This window comes from Mytilus trossulus, chromosome 1 (assembly GCF_036588685.1).
Source record: "Mytilus trossulus isolate FHL-02 chromosome 1, PNRI_Mtr1.1.1.hap1, whole genome shotgun sequence".
Taxonomy (NCBI): Eukaryota; Metazoa; Mollusca; class Bivalvia; order Mytilida; family Mytilidae; genus Mytilus; species Mytilus trossulus.
This window is the reverse complement of record NC_086373.1, coordinates 4896032-4909691: the sequence shown is the minus strand read 5'-3', so window position 1 is coordinate 4909691 and position 13660 is coordinate 4896032. Positions and strand designations below refer to the sequence as shown.

Here is a 13660-nt window from a genome sequence, read left to right as displayed (position 1 = left end):
AGCATGATGCTTTTAAAGCTTAAACAGCCCTTTTAAGGGCTACCAAAATTTTTCAAAAAGAATCTGAAATTGTTGCATGGTATTAGTCACAAATAAAATATAGCTTGTCCCATTTTCTAAATCTCTCTTTCTTCTCTGCAATTTATTTCTACTACATGTGAACTTGCTAAGTTTTACTATCTTCCACTCTGGATCGTGCAGTAAATATTTAGTTTTGCTTCTATCTTAAACCCGAAAAAAAATCTTTTTATACAAATTCTTGATCTGTTCAAAATTGCTACTTCCTAACTTTATATATCAAAAAATTTAACACTTCTGTGTCTACGACCATATCACGTTGAAAACACCGGTTCTCGTCCGATCACCGAAGTTAAGCAACGTCGAGCCCGGTTAGTACTTGGATGGGTGACCGCCTGGGAATACCGGGTGTTGTAGACATTTTTTGTGTTCTTATAATTTTGCATTTCTAACAAACATATAATTAGTGTAAAGTTTTGCTTCTGAAAAAAAATATTATATATAAATTTTTGACAAAAATGCTACTACCTAACCTTATATATCAAAAATTTTAACACTTCTGTGTCTACGACCATATCACGTTGAAAACACCGGTTCTCGTCCGATCACCGAAGTTAAGCAACGTCGAGCCCGGTTAGTACTTGGATGGGTGACCGCCTGGGAATACCGGGTGTTGTAGACATTTTTTTACGTATAATTTTGTATTCCTACCAAACATAATGGTTCAATATTTTTTTTACTAATTTATTTGGATGTAATATTCAATGTATTTAGCTATCAATGAAGAAAACAGAAAATAAATCATTCATAAATTTATTTAGTTTTCAATACCCATCTGCATGTTGAAATATTTTTAAGTGAAATACATGCACGTCAAGTTATATACACTTAAGAATTCCACTCCTTACACATGCATGTGGCTATATATATATTTTTAAATTAGGTCTTTGAAAGGTCGTCTGTGATAATATGGTATCCGCCATTTGTCGTCATTTGAAATCGCCTCTTTCTTTTTGACCAGGGCTTATATGATTCACATTTTTTCTGAAAGGATTCTAATTAGCAAAAATTCATTATAGCAAAAACAAATAATAAACAATAAATAATAATTATAGTTTGTAAAGTTCCAGTAAAAACTTCGAATATTTGAAACGTCTTTCATCTCGGTCAAGGAAGTCCCGGTTTCGAAGTTTGCCATCTTTGTGTGCTTTCATATCGAAGGCAAAATCTAAATTTCTGGGAAGTCTCTTTATTTCTGTGTATATCTGAAAGCAAAAACATATAAAGAAATGATTTTACTACAAATTTATATCATTTTTACGGCACAATCTAGTTTTTGTGAAATAATACAACACGTTTTCTGATGAAGAATCGCACGAGTGAAATTGACAAGTTGTACATTAATCGTAAATATTTCTTCACTCGTGGTATTTTGTTTAATTCTTATGACATATTCTGAAAGATAAATTCCTGCTGAAAATTTTCGTGTATCATTTATATAACAAAAAGTACAATTTATTTGAAACAAATGATTAAAACTTGTCGAACAAGCACACAGATTTTCTTGTCGATCTGTTTGAATTAGATTGTCATGAAAGTTTAAGGGTGCTCTCGTCGAGGTCCGCGTTAGTTTGATAATTACACACTGTCTGTGATTTTTGCATATCATTGTAATCTGTCGTTCATTCGCACACATCGTTCAACAACCAAAGCCGCAAAATGTCTGACGCACCAGCACCAGTAGTAAAGACCCCAGCTAAGTCACCAAAGAAGAAAGCTGCAGCTAAACCAAAGAAAGTAGCTACTCATCCAAAATACAGCGAGATGGTCGGAAAGGCTATATCTGCTTTGAAAGAGCGTGGAGGCTCCAGCCGTCAAGCCATCCTCAAGTATATCTTAGCAAACTTCAGCGTTGGTAGCGATGCAAAAACAGTCAACACTCACTTGAAGTTAGCTCTGAAATCAGGAGTGAAGAGCAATAGCTTGAAACAGTCGAAGGGTACCGGCGCTTCTGGAAGCTTTAAGATTGGGGAAGTAGCTAAACCAGCTAAGAAACCAGCAAAGAAAGTAGTTAAACCTAAAGCAGCCAAGCCAAAGAAGGCAAAGACACCTACCAAAAAGACTGCCGCAAAGAAACCTGCAGCAAAGAAACCAGCAGGTGAAAAGAAAGCAGCTAAACCAAAAGCAAAGAAGCCAGCTGCAAAGAAACCTGCTGCAAAACCTGCTGCCAAATCTGCAAAGAAAGCCACAAAATCTCCCAAGAAGACAAAGGCTGCAGCTAAACCAAAGAAGGCAAAGACACCAAAGAAGAAGTAAATGAAGGAAGCATGATGCTTTTAAAGCTTAAACAGCCCTTTTAAGGGCTACCAAAATTTTTCAAAAAGAATCTGAAATTGTTGCATGGTATTAGTCACAAATAAAATATAGCTTGTCCCATTTTCTAAATCTCTCTTTCTTCTCTGCAATTTATTTCTACTACATGTGAACTTGCTAAGTTTTACTATCTTCCACTCTGGATCGTGCAGTAAATATTTAGTTTTGCTTCTATCTTAAACCCGAAAAAAAATCTTTTTATACAAATTCTTGATCTGTTCAAAATTGCTACTTCCTAACTTTATATATCAAAAAATTTAACACTTCTGTGTCTACGACCATATCACGTTGAAAACACCGGTTCTCGTCCGATCACCGAAGTTAAGCAACGTCGAGCCCGGTTAGTACTTGGATGGGTGACCGCCTGGGAATACCGGGTGTTGTAGACATTTTTTGTGTTCTTATAATTTTGCATTTCTAACAAACATATAATTAGTGTAAAGTTTTGCTTCTGAAAAAAAATATTATATATAAATTTTTGACAAAAATGCTACTACCTAACCTTATATATCAAAAATTTTAACACTTCTGTGTCTACGACCATATCACGTTGAAAACACCGGTTCTCGTCCGATCACCGAAGTTAAGCAACGTCGAGCCCGGTTAGTACTTGGATGGGTGACCGCCTGGGAATACCGGGTGTTGTAGACATTTTTTTACGTATAATTTTGTATTCCTACCAAACATAATGGTTCAATATTTTTTTTACTAATTTATTTGGATGTAATATTCAATGTATTTAGCTATCAATGAAGAAAACAGAAAATAAATCATTCATAAATTTATTTAGTTTTCAATACCCATCTGCATGTTGAAATATTTTTAAGTGAAATACATGCACGTCAAGTTATATACACTTAAGAATTCCACTCCTTACACATGCATGTGGCTATATATATATTTTTAAATTAGGTCTTTGAAAGGTCGTCTGTGATAATATGGTATCCGCCATTTGTCGTCATTTGAAATCGCCTCTTTCTTTTTGACCAGGGCTTATATGATTCACATTTTTTCTGAAAGGATTCTAATTAGCAAAAATTCATTATAGCAAAAACAAATAATAAACAATAAATAATAATTATAGTTTGTAAAGTTCCAGTAAAAACTTCGAATATTTGAAACGTCTTTCATCTCGGTCAAGGAAGTCCCGGTTTCGAAGTTTGCCATCTTTGTGTGCTTTCATATCGAAGGCAAAATCTAAATTTCTGGGAAGTCTCTTTATTTCTGTGTATATCTGAAAGCAAAAACATATAAAGAAATGATTTTACTACAAATTTATATCATTTTTACGGCACAATCTAGTTTTTGTGAAATAATACAACACGTTTTCTGATGAAGAATCGCACGAGTGAAATTGACAAGTTGTACATTAATCGTAAATATTTCTTCACTCGTGGTATTTTGTTTAATTCTTATGACATATTCTGAAAGATAAATTCCTGCTGAAAATTTTCGTGTATCATTTATATAACAAAAAGTACAATTTATTTGAAACAAATGATTAAAACTTGTCGAACAAGCACACAGATTTTCTTGTCGATCTGTTTGAATTAGATTGTCATGAAAGTTTAAGGGTGCTCTCGTCGAGGTCCGCGTTAGTTTGATAATTACACACTGTCGGTGATTTTTGCATATCATTGTAATCTGTCGTTCATTCGCACACATCGTTCAACAACCAAAGCCGCAAAATGTCTGACGCACCAGCACCAGTAGTAAAGACCCCAGCTAAGTCACCAAAGAAGAAAGCTGCAGCTAAACCAAAGAAAGTAGCTACTCATCCAAAATACAGCGTGATGGTCGGAAAGGCTATATCTGCTTTGAAAGAGCGTGGAGGCTCCAGCCGTCAAGCCATCCTCAAGTATATCTTAGCAAACTTCAGCGTTGGTAGCGATGCAAAAACAGTCAACACTCACTTGAAGTTAGCTCTGAAATCAGGAGTGAAGAGCAATAGCTTGAAACAGTCGAAGGGTACCGGCGCTTCTGGAAGCTTTAAGATTGGGGAAGTAGCTAAACCAGCTAAGAAACCAGCAAAGAAAGTAGTTAAACCTAAAGCAGCCAAGCCAAAGAAGGCAAAGACACCTACCAAAAAGACTGCCGCAAAGAAACCTGCAGCAAAGAAACCAGCAGGTGAAAAGAAAGCAGCTAAACCAAAAGCAAAGAAGCCAGCTGCAAAGAAACCTGCTGCAAAACCTGCTGCCAAATCTGCAAAGAAAGCCACAAAATCTCCCAAGAAGACAAAGGCTGCAGCTAAACCAAAGAAGGCAAAGACACCAAAGAAGAAGTAAATGAAGGAAGCATGATGCTTTTAAAGCTTAAACAGCCCTTTTAAGGGCTACCAAAATTTTTCAAAAAGAATCTGAAATTGTTGCATGGTATTAGTCACAAATAAAATATAGCTTGTCCCATTTTCTAAATCTCTCTTTCTTCTCTGCAATTTATTTCTACTACATGTGAACTTGCTAAGTTTTACTATCTTCCACTCTGGATCGTGCAGTAAATATTTAGTTTTGCTTCTATCTTAAACCCGAAAAAAAATCTTTTTATACAAATTCTTGATCTGTTCAAAATTGCTACTTCCTAACTTTATATATCAAAAAATTTAACACTTCTGTGTCTACGACCATATCACGTTGAAAACACCGGTTCTCGTCCGATCACCGAAGTTAAGCAACGTCGAGCCCGGTTAGTACTTGGATGGGTGACCGCCTGGGAATACCGGGTGTTGTAGACATTTTTTGTGTTCTTATAATTTTGCATTTCTAACAAACATATAATTAGTGTAAAGTTTTGCTTCTGAAAAAAAATATTATATATAAATTTTTGACAAAAATGCTACTACCTAACCTTATATATCAAAAATTTTAACACTTCTGTGTCTACGACCATATCACGTTGAAAACACCGGTTCTCGTCCGATCACCGAAGTTAAGCAACGTCGAGCCCGGTTAGTACTTGGATGGGTGACCGCCTGGGAATACCGGGTGTTGTAGACATTTTTTTACGTATAATTTTGTATTCCTACCAAACATAATGGTTCAATATTTTTTTTACTAATTTATTTGGATGTAATATTCAATGTATTTAGCTATCAATGAAGAAAACAGAAAATAAATCATTCATAAATTTATTTAGTTTTCAATACCCATCTGCATGTTGAAATATTTTTAAGTGAAATACATGCACGTCAAGTTATATACACTTAAGAATTCCACTCCTTACACATGCATGTGGCTATATATATATTTTTAAATTAGGTCTTTGAAAGGTCGTCTGTGATAATATGGTATCCGCCATTTGTCGTCATTTGAAATCGCCTCTTTCTTTTTGACCAGGGCTTATATGATTCACATTTTTTCTGAAAGGATTCTAATTAGCAAAAATTCATTATAGCAAAAACAAATAATAAACAATAAATAATAATTATAGTTTGTAAAGTTCCAGTAAAAACTTCGAATATTTGAAACGTCTTTCATCTCGGTCAAGGAAGTCCCGGTTTCGAAGTTTGCCATCTTTGTGTGCTTTCATATCGAAGGCAAAATCTAAATTTCTGGGAAGTCTCTTTATTTCTGTGTATATCTGAAAGCAAAAACATATAAAGAAATGATTTTACTACAAATTTATATCATTTTTACGGCACAATCTAGTTTTTGTGAAATAATACAACACGTTTTCTGATGAAGAATCGCACGAGTGAAATTGACAAGTTGTACATTAATCGTAAATATTTCTTCACTCGTGGTATTTTGTTTAATTCTTATGACATATTCTGAAAGATAAATTCCTGCTGAAAATTTTCGTGTATCATTTATATAACAAAAAGTACAATTTATTTGAAACAAATGATTAAAACTTGTCGAACAAGCACACAGATTTTCTTGTCGATCTGTTTGAATTAGATTGTCATGAAAGTTTAAGGGTGCTCTCGTCGAGGTCCGCGTTAGTTTGATAATTACACACTGTCGGTGATTTTTGCATATCATTGTAATCTGTCGTTCATTCGCACACATCGTTCAACAACCAAAGCCGCAAAATGTCTGACGCACCAGCACCAGTAGTAAAGACCCCAGCTAAGTCACCAAAGAAGAAAGCTGCAGCTAAACCAAAGAAAGTAGCTACTCATCCAAAATACAGCGAGATGGTCGGAAAGGCTATATCTGCTTTGAAAGAGCGTGGAGGCTCCAGCCGTCAAGCCATCCTCAAGTATATCTTAGCAAACTTCAGCGTTGGTAGCGATGCAAAAACAGTCAACACTCACTTGAAGTTAGCTCTGAAATCAGGAGTGAAGAGCAATAGCTTGAAACAGTCGAAGGGTACCGGCGCTTCTGGAAGCTTTAAGATTGGGGAAGTAGCTAAACCAGCTAAGAAACCAGCAAAGAAAGTAGTTAAACCTAAAGCAGCCAAGCCAAAGAAGGCAAAGACACCTACCAAAAAGACTGCCGCAAAGAAACCTGCAGCAAAGAAACCAGCAGGTGAAAAGAAAGCAGCTAAACCAAAAGCAAAGAAGCCAGCTGCAAAGAAACCTGCTGCAAAACCTGCTGCCAAATCTGCAAAGAAAGCCACAAAATCTCCCAAGAAGACAAAGGCTGCAGCTAAACCAAAGAAGGCAAAGACACCAAAGAAGAAGTAAATGAAGGAAGCATGATGCTTTTAAAGCTTAAACAGCCCTTTTAAGGGCTACCAAAATTTTTCAAAAAGAATCTGAAATTGTTGCATGGTATTAGTCACAAATAAAATATAGCTTGTCCCATTTTCTAAATCTCTCTTTCTTCTCTGCAATTTATTTCTACTACATGTGAACTTGCTAAGTTTTACTATCTTCCACTCTGGATCGTGCAGTAAATATTTAGTTTTGCTTCTATCTTAAACCCGAAAAAAAATCTTTTTATACAAATTCTTGATCTGTTCAAAATTGCTACTTCCTAACTTTATATATCAAAAAATTTAACACTTCTGTGTCTACGACCATATCACGTTGAAAACACCGGTTCTCGTCCGATCACCGAAGTTAAGCAACGTCGAGCCCGGTTAGTACTTGGATGGGTGACCGCCTGGGAATACCGGGTGTTGTAGACATTTTTTGTGTTCTTATAATTTTGCATTTCTAACAAACATATAATTAGTGTAAAGTTTTGCTTCTGAAAAAAAATATTATATATAAATTTTTGACAAAAATGCTACTACCTAACCTTATATATCAAAAATTTTAACACTTCTGTGTCTACGACCATATCACGTTGAAAACACCGGTTCTCGTCCGATCACCGAAGTTAAGCAACGTCGAGCCCGGTTAGTACTTGGATGGGTGACCGCCTGGGAATACCGGGTGTTGTAGACATTTTTTTACGTATAATTTTGTATTCCTACCAAACATAATGGTTCAATATTTTTTTTACTAATTTATTTGGATGTAATATTCAATGTATTTAGCTATCAATGAAGAAAACAGAAAATAAATCATTCATAAATTTATTTAGTTTTCAATACCCATCTGCATGTTGAAATATTTTTAAGTGAAATACATGCACGTCAAGTTATATACACTTAAGAATTCCACTCCTTACACATGCATGTGGCTATATATATATTTTTAAATTAGGTCTTTGAAAGGTCGTCTGTGATAATATGGTATCCGCCATTTGTCGTCATTTGAAATCGCCTCTTTCTTTTTGACCAGGGCTTATATGATTCACATTTTTTCTGAAAGGATTCTAATTAGCAAAAATTCATTATAGCAAAAACAAATAATAAACAATAAATAATAATTATAGTTTGTAAAGTTCCAGTAAAAACTTCGAATATTTGAAACGTCTTTCATCTCGGTCAAGGAAGTCCCGGTTTCGAAGTTTGCCATCTTTGTGTGCTTTCATATCGAAGGCAAAATCTAAATTTCTGGGAAGTCTCTTTATTTCTGTGTATATCTGAAAGCAAAAACATATAAAGAAATGATTTTACTACAAATTTATATCATTTTTACGGCACAATCTAGTTTTTGTGAAATAATACAACACGTTTTCTGATGAAGAATCGCACGAGTGAAATTGACAAGTTGTACATTAATCGTAAATATTTCTTCACTCGTGGTATTTTGTTTAATTCTTATGACATATTCTGAAAGATAAATTCCTGCTGAAAATTTTCGTGTATCATTTATATAACAAAAAGTACAATTTATTTGAAACAAATGATTAAAACTTGTCGAACAAGCACACAGATTTTCTTGTCGATCTGTTTGAATTAGATTGTCATGAAAGTTTAAGGGTGCTCTCGTCGAGGTCCGCGTTAGTTTGATAATTACACACTGTCGGTGATTTTTGCATATCATTGTAATCTGTCGTTCATTCGCACACATCGTTCAACAACCAAAGCCGCAAAATGTCTGACGCACCAGCACCAGTAGTAAAGACCCCAGCTAAGTCACCAAAGAAGAAAGCTGCAGCTAAACCAAAGAAAGTAGCTACTCATCCAAAATACAGCGAGATGGTCGGAAAGGCTATATCTGCTTTGAAAGAGCGTGGAGGCTCCAGCCGTCAAGCCATCCTCAAGTATATCTTAGCAAACTTCAGCGTTGGTAGCGATGCAAAAACAGTCAACACTCACTTGAAGTTAGCTCTGAAATCAGGAGTGAAGAGCAATAGCTTGAAACAGTCGAAGGGTACCGGCGCTTCTGGAAGCTTTAAGATTGGGGAAGTAGCTAAACCAGCTAAGAAACCAGCAAAGAAAGTAGTTAAACCTAAAGCAGCCAAGCCAAAGAAGGCAAAGACACCTACCAAAAAGACTGCCGCAAAGAAACCTGCAGCAAAGAAACCAGCAGGTGAAAAGAAAGCAGCTAAACCAAAAGCAAAGAAGCCAGCTGCAAAGAAACCTGCTGCAAAACCTGCTGCCAAATCTGCAAAGAAAGCCACAAAATCTCCCAAGAAGACAAAGGCTGCAGCTAAACCAAAGAAGGCAAAGACACCAAAGAAGAAGTAAATGAAGGAAGCATGATGCTTTTAAAGCTTAAACAGCCCTTTTAAGGGCTACCAAAATTTTTCAAAAAGAATCTGAAATTGTTGCATGGTATTAGTCACAAATAAAATATAGCTTGTCCCATTTTCTAAATCTCTCTTTCTTCTCTGCAATTTATTTCTACTACATGTGAACTTGCTAAGTTTTACTATCTTCCACTCTGGATCGTGCAGTAAATATTTAGTTTTGCTTCTATCTTAAACCCGAAAAAAAATCTTTTTATACAAATTCTTGATCTGTTCAAAATTGCTACTTCCTAACTTTATATATCAAAAAATTTAACACTTCTGTGTCTACGACCATATCACGTTGAAAACACCGGTTCTCGTCCGATCACCGAAGTTAAGCAACGTCGAGCCCGGTTAGTACTTGGATGGGTGACCGCCTGGGAATACCGGGTGTTGTAGACATTTTTTGTGTTCTTATAATTTTGCATTTCTAACAAACATATAATTAGTGTAAAGTTTTGCTTCTGAAAAAAAATATTATATATAAATTTTTGACAAAAATGCTACTACCTAACCTTATATATCAAAAATTTTAACACTTCTATGTCTACGACCATATCACGTTGAAAACACCGGTTCTCGTCCGATCACCGAAGTTAAGCAACGTCGAGCCCGGTTAGTACTTGGATGGGTGACCGCCTGGGAATACCGGGTGTTGTAGACATTTTTTTACGTATAATTTTGTATTCCTACCAAACATAATGGTTCAATATTTTTTTTACTAATTTATTTGGATGTAATATTCAATGTATTTAGCTATCAATGAAGAAAACAGAAAATAAATCATTCATAAATTTATTTAGTTTTCAATACCCATCTGCATGTTGAAATATTTTTAAGTGAAATACATGCACGTCAAGTTATATACACTTAAGAATTCCACTCCTTACACATGCATGTGGCTATATATATATTTTTAAATTAGGTCTTTGAAAGGTCGTCTGTGATAATATGGTATCCGCCATTTGTCGTCATTTGAAATCGCCTCTTTCTTTTTGACCAGGGCTTATATGATTCACATTTTTTCTGAAAGGATTCTAATTAGCAAAAATTCATTATAGCAAAAACAAATAATAAACAATAAATAATAATTATAGTTTGTAAAGTTCCAGTAAAAACTTCGAATATTTGAAACGTCTTTCATCTCGGTCAAGGAAGTCCCGGTTTCGAAGTTTGCCATCTTTGTGTGCTTTCATATCGAAGGCAAAATCTAAATTTCTGGGAAGTCTCTTTATTTCTGTGTATATCTGAAAGCAAAAACATATAAAGAAATGATTTTACTACAAATTTATATCATTTTTACGGCACAATCTAGTTTTTGTGAAATAATACAACACGTTTTCTGATGAAGAATCGCACGAGTGAAATTGACAAGTTGTACATTAATCGTAAATATTTCTTCACTCGTGGTATTTTGTTTAATTCTTATGACATATTCTGAAAGATAAATTCCTGCTGAAAATTTTCGTGTATCATTTATATAACAAAAAGTACAATTTATTTGAAACAAATGATTAAAACTTGCCGAACAAGCACACAGATTTTCTTGTCGATCTGTTTGAATTAGATTGTCATGAAAGTTTAAGGGTGCTCTCGTCGAGGTCCGCGTTAGTTTGATAATTACACACTGTCGGTGATTTTTGCATATCATTGTAATCTGTCGTTCATTCGCACACATCGTTCAACAACCAAAGCCGCAAAATGTCTGACGCACCAGCACCAGTAGTAAAGACCCCAGCTAAGTCACCAAAGAAGAAAGCTGCAGCTAAACCAAAGAAAGTAGCTACTCATCCAAAATACAGCGAGATGGTCGGAAAGGCTATATCTGCTTTGAAAGAGCGTGGAGGCTCCAGCCGTCAAGCCATCCTCAAGTATATCTTAGCAAACTTCAGCGTTGGTAGCGATGCAAAAACAGTCAACACTCACTTGAAGTTAGCTCTGAAATCAGGAGTGAAGAGCAATAGCTTGAAACAGTCGAAGGGTACCGGCGCTTCTGGAAGCTTTAAGATTGGGGAAGTAGCTAAACCAGCTAAGAAACCAGCAAAGAAAGTAGTTAAACCTAAAGCAGCCAAGCCAAAGAAGGCAAAGACACCTACCAAAAAGACTGCCGCAAAGAAACCTGCAGCAAAGAAACCAGCAGGTGAAAAGAAAGCAGCTAAACCAAAAGCAAAGAAGCCAGCTGCAAAGAAACCTGCTGCAAAACCTGCTGCCAAATCTGCAAAGAAAGCCACAAAATCTCCCAAGAAGACAAAGGCTGCAGCTAAACCAAAGAAGGCAAAGACACCAAAGAAGAAGTAAATGAAGGAAGCATGATGCTTTTAAAGCTTAAACAGCCCTTTTAAGGGCTACCAAAATTTTTCAAAAAGAATCTGAAATTGTTGCATGGTATTAGTCACAAATAAAATATAGCTTGTCCCATTTTCTAAATCTCTCTTTCTTCTCTGCAATTTATTTCTACTACATGTGAACTTGCTAAGTTTTACTATCTTCCACTCTGGATCGTGCAGTAAATATTTAGTTTTGCTTCTATCTTAAACCCGAAAAAAAATCTTTTTATACAAATTCTTGATCTGTTCAAAATTGCTACTTCCTAACTTTATATATCAAAAAATTTAACACTTCTGTGTCTACGACCATATCACGTTGAAAACACCGGTTCTCGTCCGATCACCGAAGTTAAGCAACGTCGAGCCCGGTTAGTACTTGGATGGGTGACCGCCTGGGAATACCGGGTGTTGTAGACATTTTTTGTGTTCTTATAATTTTGCATTTCTAACAAACATATAATTAGTGTAAAGTTTTGCTTCTGAAAAAAAATATTATATATAAATTTTTGACAAAAATGCTACTACCTAACCTTATATATCAAAAATTTTAACACTTCTGTGTCTACGACCATATCACGTTGAAAACACCGGTTCTCGTCCGATCACCGAAGTTAAGCAACGTCGAGCCCGGTTAGTACTTGGATGGGTGACCGCCTGGGAATACCGGGTGTTGTAGACATTTTTTTACGTATAATTTTGTATTCCTACCAAACATAATGGTTCAATATTTTTTTTACTAATTTATTTGGATGTAATATTCAATGTATTTAGCTATCAATGAAGAAAACAGAAAATAAATCATTCATAAATTTATTTAGTTTTCAATACCCATCTGCATGTTGAAATATTTTTAAGTGAAATACATGCACGTCAAGTTATATACACTTAAGAATTCCACTCCTTACACATGCATGTGGCTATATATATATTTTTAAATTAGGTCTTTGAAAGGTCGTCTGTGATAATATGGTATCCGCCATTTGTCGTCATTTGAAATCGCCTCTTTCTTTTTGACCAGGGCTTATATGATTCACATTTTTTCTGAAAGGATTCTAATTAGCAAAAATTCATTATAGCAAAAACAAATAATAAACAATAAATAATAATTATAGTTTGTAAAGTTCCAGTAAAAACTTCGAATATTTGAAACGTCTTTCATCTCGGTCAAGGAAGTCCCGGTTTCGAAGTTTGCCATCTTTGTGTGCTTTCATATCGAAGGCAAAATCTAAATTTCTGGGAAGTCTCTTTATTTCTGTGTATATCTGAAAGCAAAAACATATAAAGAAATGATTTTACTACAAATTTATATCATTTTTACGGCACAATCTAGTTTTTGTGAAATAATACAACACGTTTTCTGATGAAGAATCGCACGAGTGAAATTGACAAGTTGTACATTAATCGTAAATATTTCTTCACTCGTGGTATTTTGTTTAATTCTTATGACATATTCTGAAAGATAAATTCCTGCTGAAAATTTTCGTGTATCATTTATATAACAAAAAGTACAATTTATTTGAAACAAATGATTAAAACTTGTCGAACAAGCACACAGATTTTCTTGTCGATCTGTTTGAATTAGATTGTCATGAAAGTTTAAGGGTGCTCTCGTCGAGGTCCGCGTTAGTTTGATAATTACACACTGTCGGTGATTTTTGCATATCATTGTAATCTGTCGTTCATTCGCACACATCGTTCAACAACCAAAGCCGCAAAATGTCTGACGCACCAGCACCAGTAGTAAAGACCCCAGCTAAGTCACCAAAGAAGAAAGCTGCAGCTAAACCAAAGAAAGTAGCTACTCATCCAAAATACAGCGAGATGGTCGGAAAGGCTATATCTGCTTTGAAAGAGCGTGGAGGCTCCAGCCGTCAAGCCATCCTCAAGTATATCTTAGCAAACTTCAGCGTTGGTAGCGATGCAAAAACA

At 35.3% G+C, this 13660-nt stretch overlaps 12 non-coding genes across 12 annotated transcripts; all 12 read left to right on the top strand.

The window, feature by feature from the left end:
- The first annotated feature begins 319 nt into the window (after nt 1-319).
- LOC134699515 (5S ribosomal RNA) lies at nt 320-438 on the top strand. The gene has a single exon (XR_010103625.1). It is a non-coding gene; the product is annotated as a 5S ribosomal RNA (ribosomal RNA).
- Nucleotides 439-581: 143 nt separating this feature from the next.
- Nucleotides 582-700, top strand: LOC134699509 (5S ribosomal RNA). Its single transcript, XR_010103624.1, has one exon. It is a non-coding gene; the product is annotated as a 5S ribosomal RNA (ribosomal RNA).
- A 1961-nt stretch (nt 701-2661) lies between these two features.
- LOC134699501 (5S ribosomal RNA) lies at nt 2662-2780 on the top strand. Its single transcript, XR_010103623.1, has one exon. It is a non-coding gene; the product is annotated as a 5S ribosomal RNA (ribosomal RNA).
- Nucleotides 2781-2923: 143 nt separating this feature from the next.
- LOC134699493 (5S ribosomal RNA) lies at nt 2924-3042 on the top strand. Its single transcript, XR_010103616.1, has one exon. It is a non-coding gene; the product is annotated as a 5S ribosomal RNA (ribosomal RNA).
- A 1961-nt stretch (nt 3043-5003) lies between these two features.
- Nucleotides 5004-5122, top strand: LOC134699488 (5S ribosomal RNA). The gene has a single exon (XR_010103613.1). It is a non-coding gene; the product is annotated as a 5S ribosomal RNA (ribosomal RNA).
- A 143-nt stretch (nt 5123-5265) lies between these two features.
- LOC134699484 (5S ribosomal RNA) lies at nt 5266-5384 on the top strand. Its single transcript, XR_010103611.1, has one exon. It is a non-coding gene; the product is annotated as a 5S ribosomal RNA (ribosomal RNA).
- A 1961-nt stretch (nt 5385-7345) lies between these two features.
- Nucleotides 7346-7464, top strand: LOC134699476 (5S ribosomal RNA). The gene has a single exon (XR_010103608.1). It is a non-coding gene; the product is annotated as a 5S ribosomal RNA (ribosomal RNA).
- Nucleotides 7465-7607: 143 nt separating this feature from the next.
- Nucleotides 7608-7726, top strand: LOC134699470 (5S ribosomal RNA). Its single transcript, XR_010103606.1, has one exon. It is a non-coding gene; the product is annotated as a 5S ribosomal RNA (ribosomal RNA).
- A 1961-nt stretch (nt 7727-9687) lies between these two features.
- Nucleotides 9688-9806, top strand: LOC134699462 (5S ribosomal RNA). Its single transcript, XR_010103603.1, has one exon. It is a non-coding gene; the product is annotated as a 5S ribosomal RNA (ribosomal RNA).
- A 143-nt stretch (nt 9807-9949) lies between these two features.
- On the top strand, nt 9950-10068 carry LOC134699456 (5S ribosomal RNA). Its single transcript, XR_010103601.1, has one exon. It is a non-coding gene; the product is annotated as a 5S ribosomal RNA (ribosomal RNA).
- A 1961-nt stretch (nt 10069-12029) lies between these two features.
- Nucleotides 12030-12148, top strand: LOC134699448 (5S ribosomal RNA). The gene has a single exon (XR_010103596.1). It is a non-coding gene; the product is annotated as a 5S ribosomal RNA (ribosomal RNA).
- A 143-nt stretch (nt 12149-12291) lies between these two features.
- On the top strand, nt 12292-12410 carry LOC134699439 (5S ribosomal RNA). Its single transcript, XR_010103594.1, has one exon. It is a non-coding gene; the product is annotated as a 5S ribosomal RNA (ribosomal RNA).
- Nucleotides 12411-13660: the final 1250 nt, after the last annotated feature.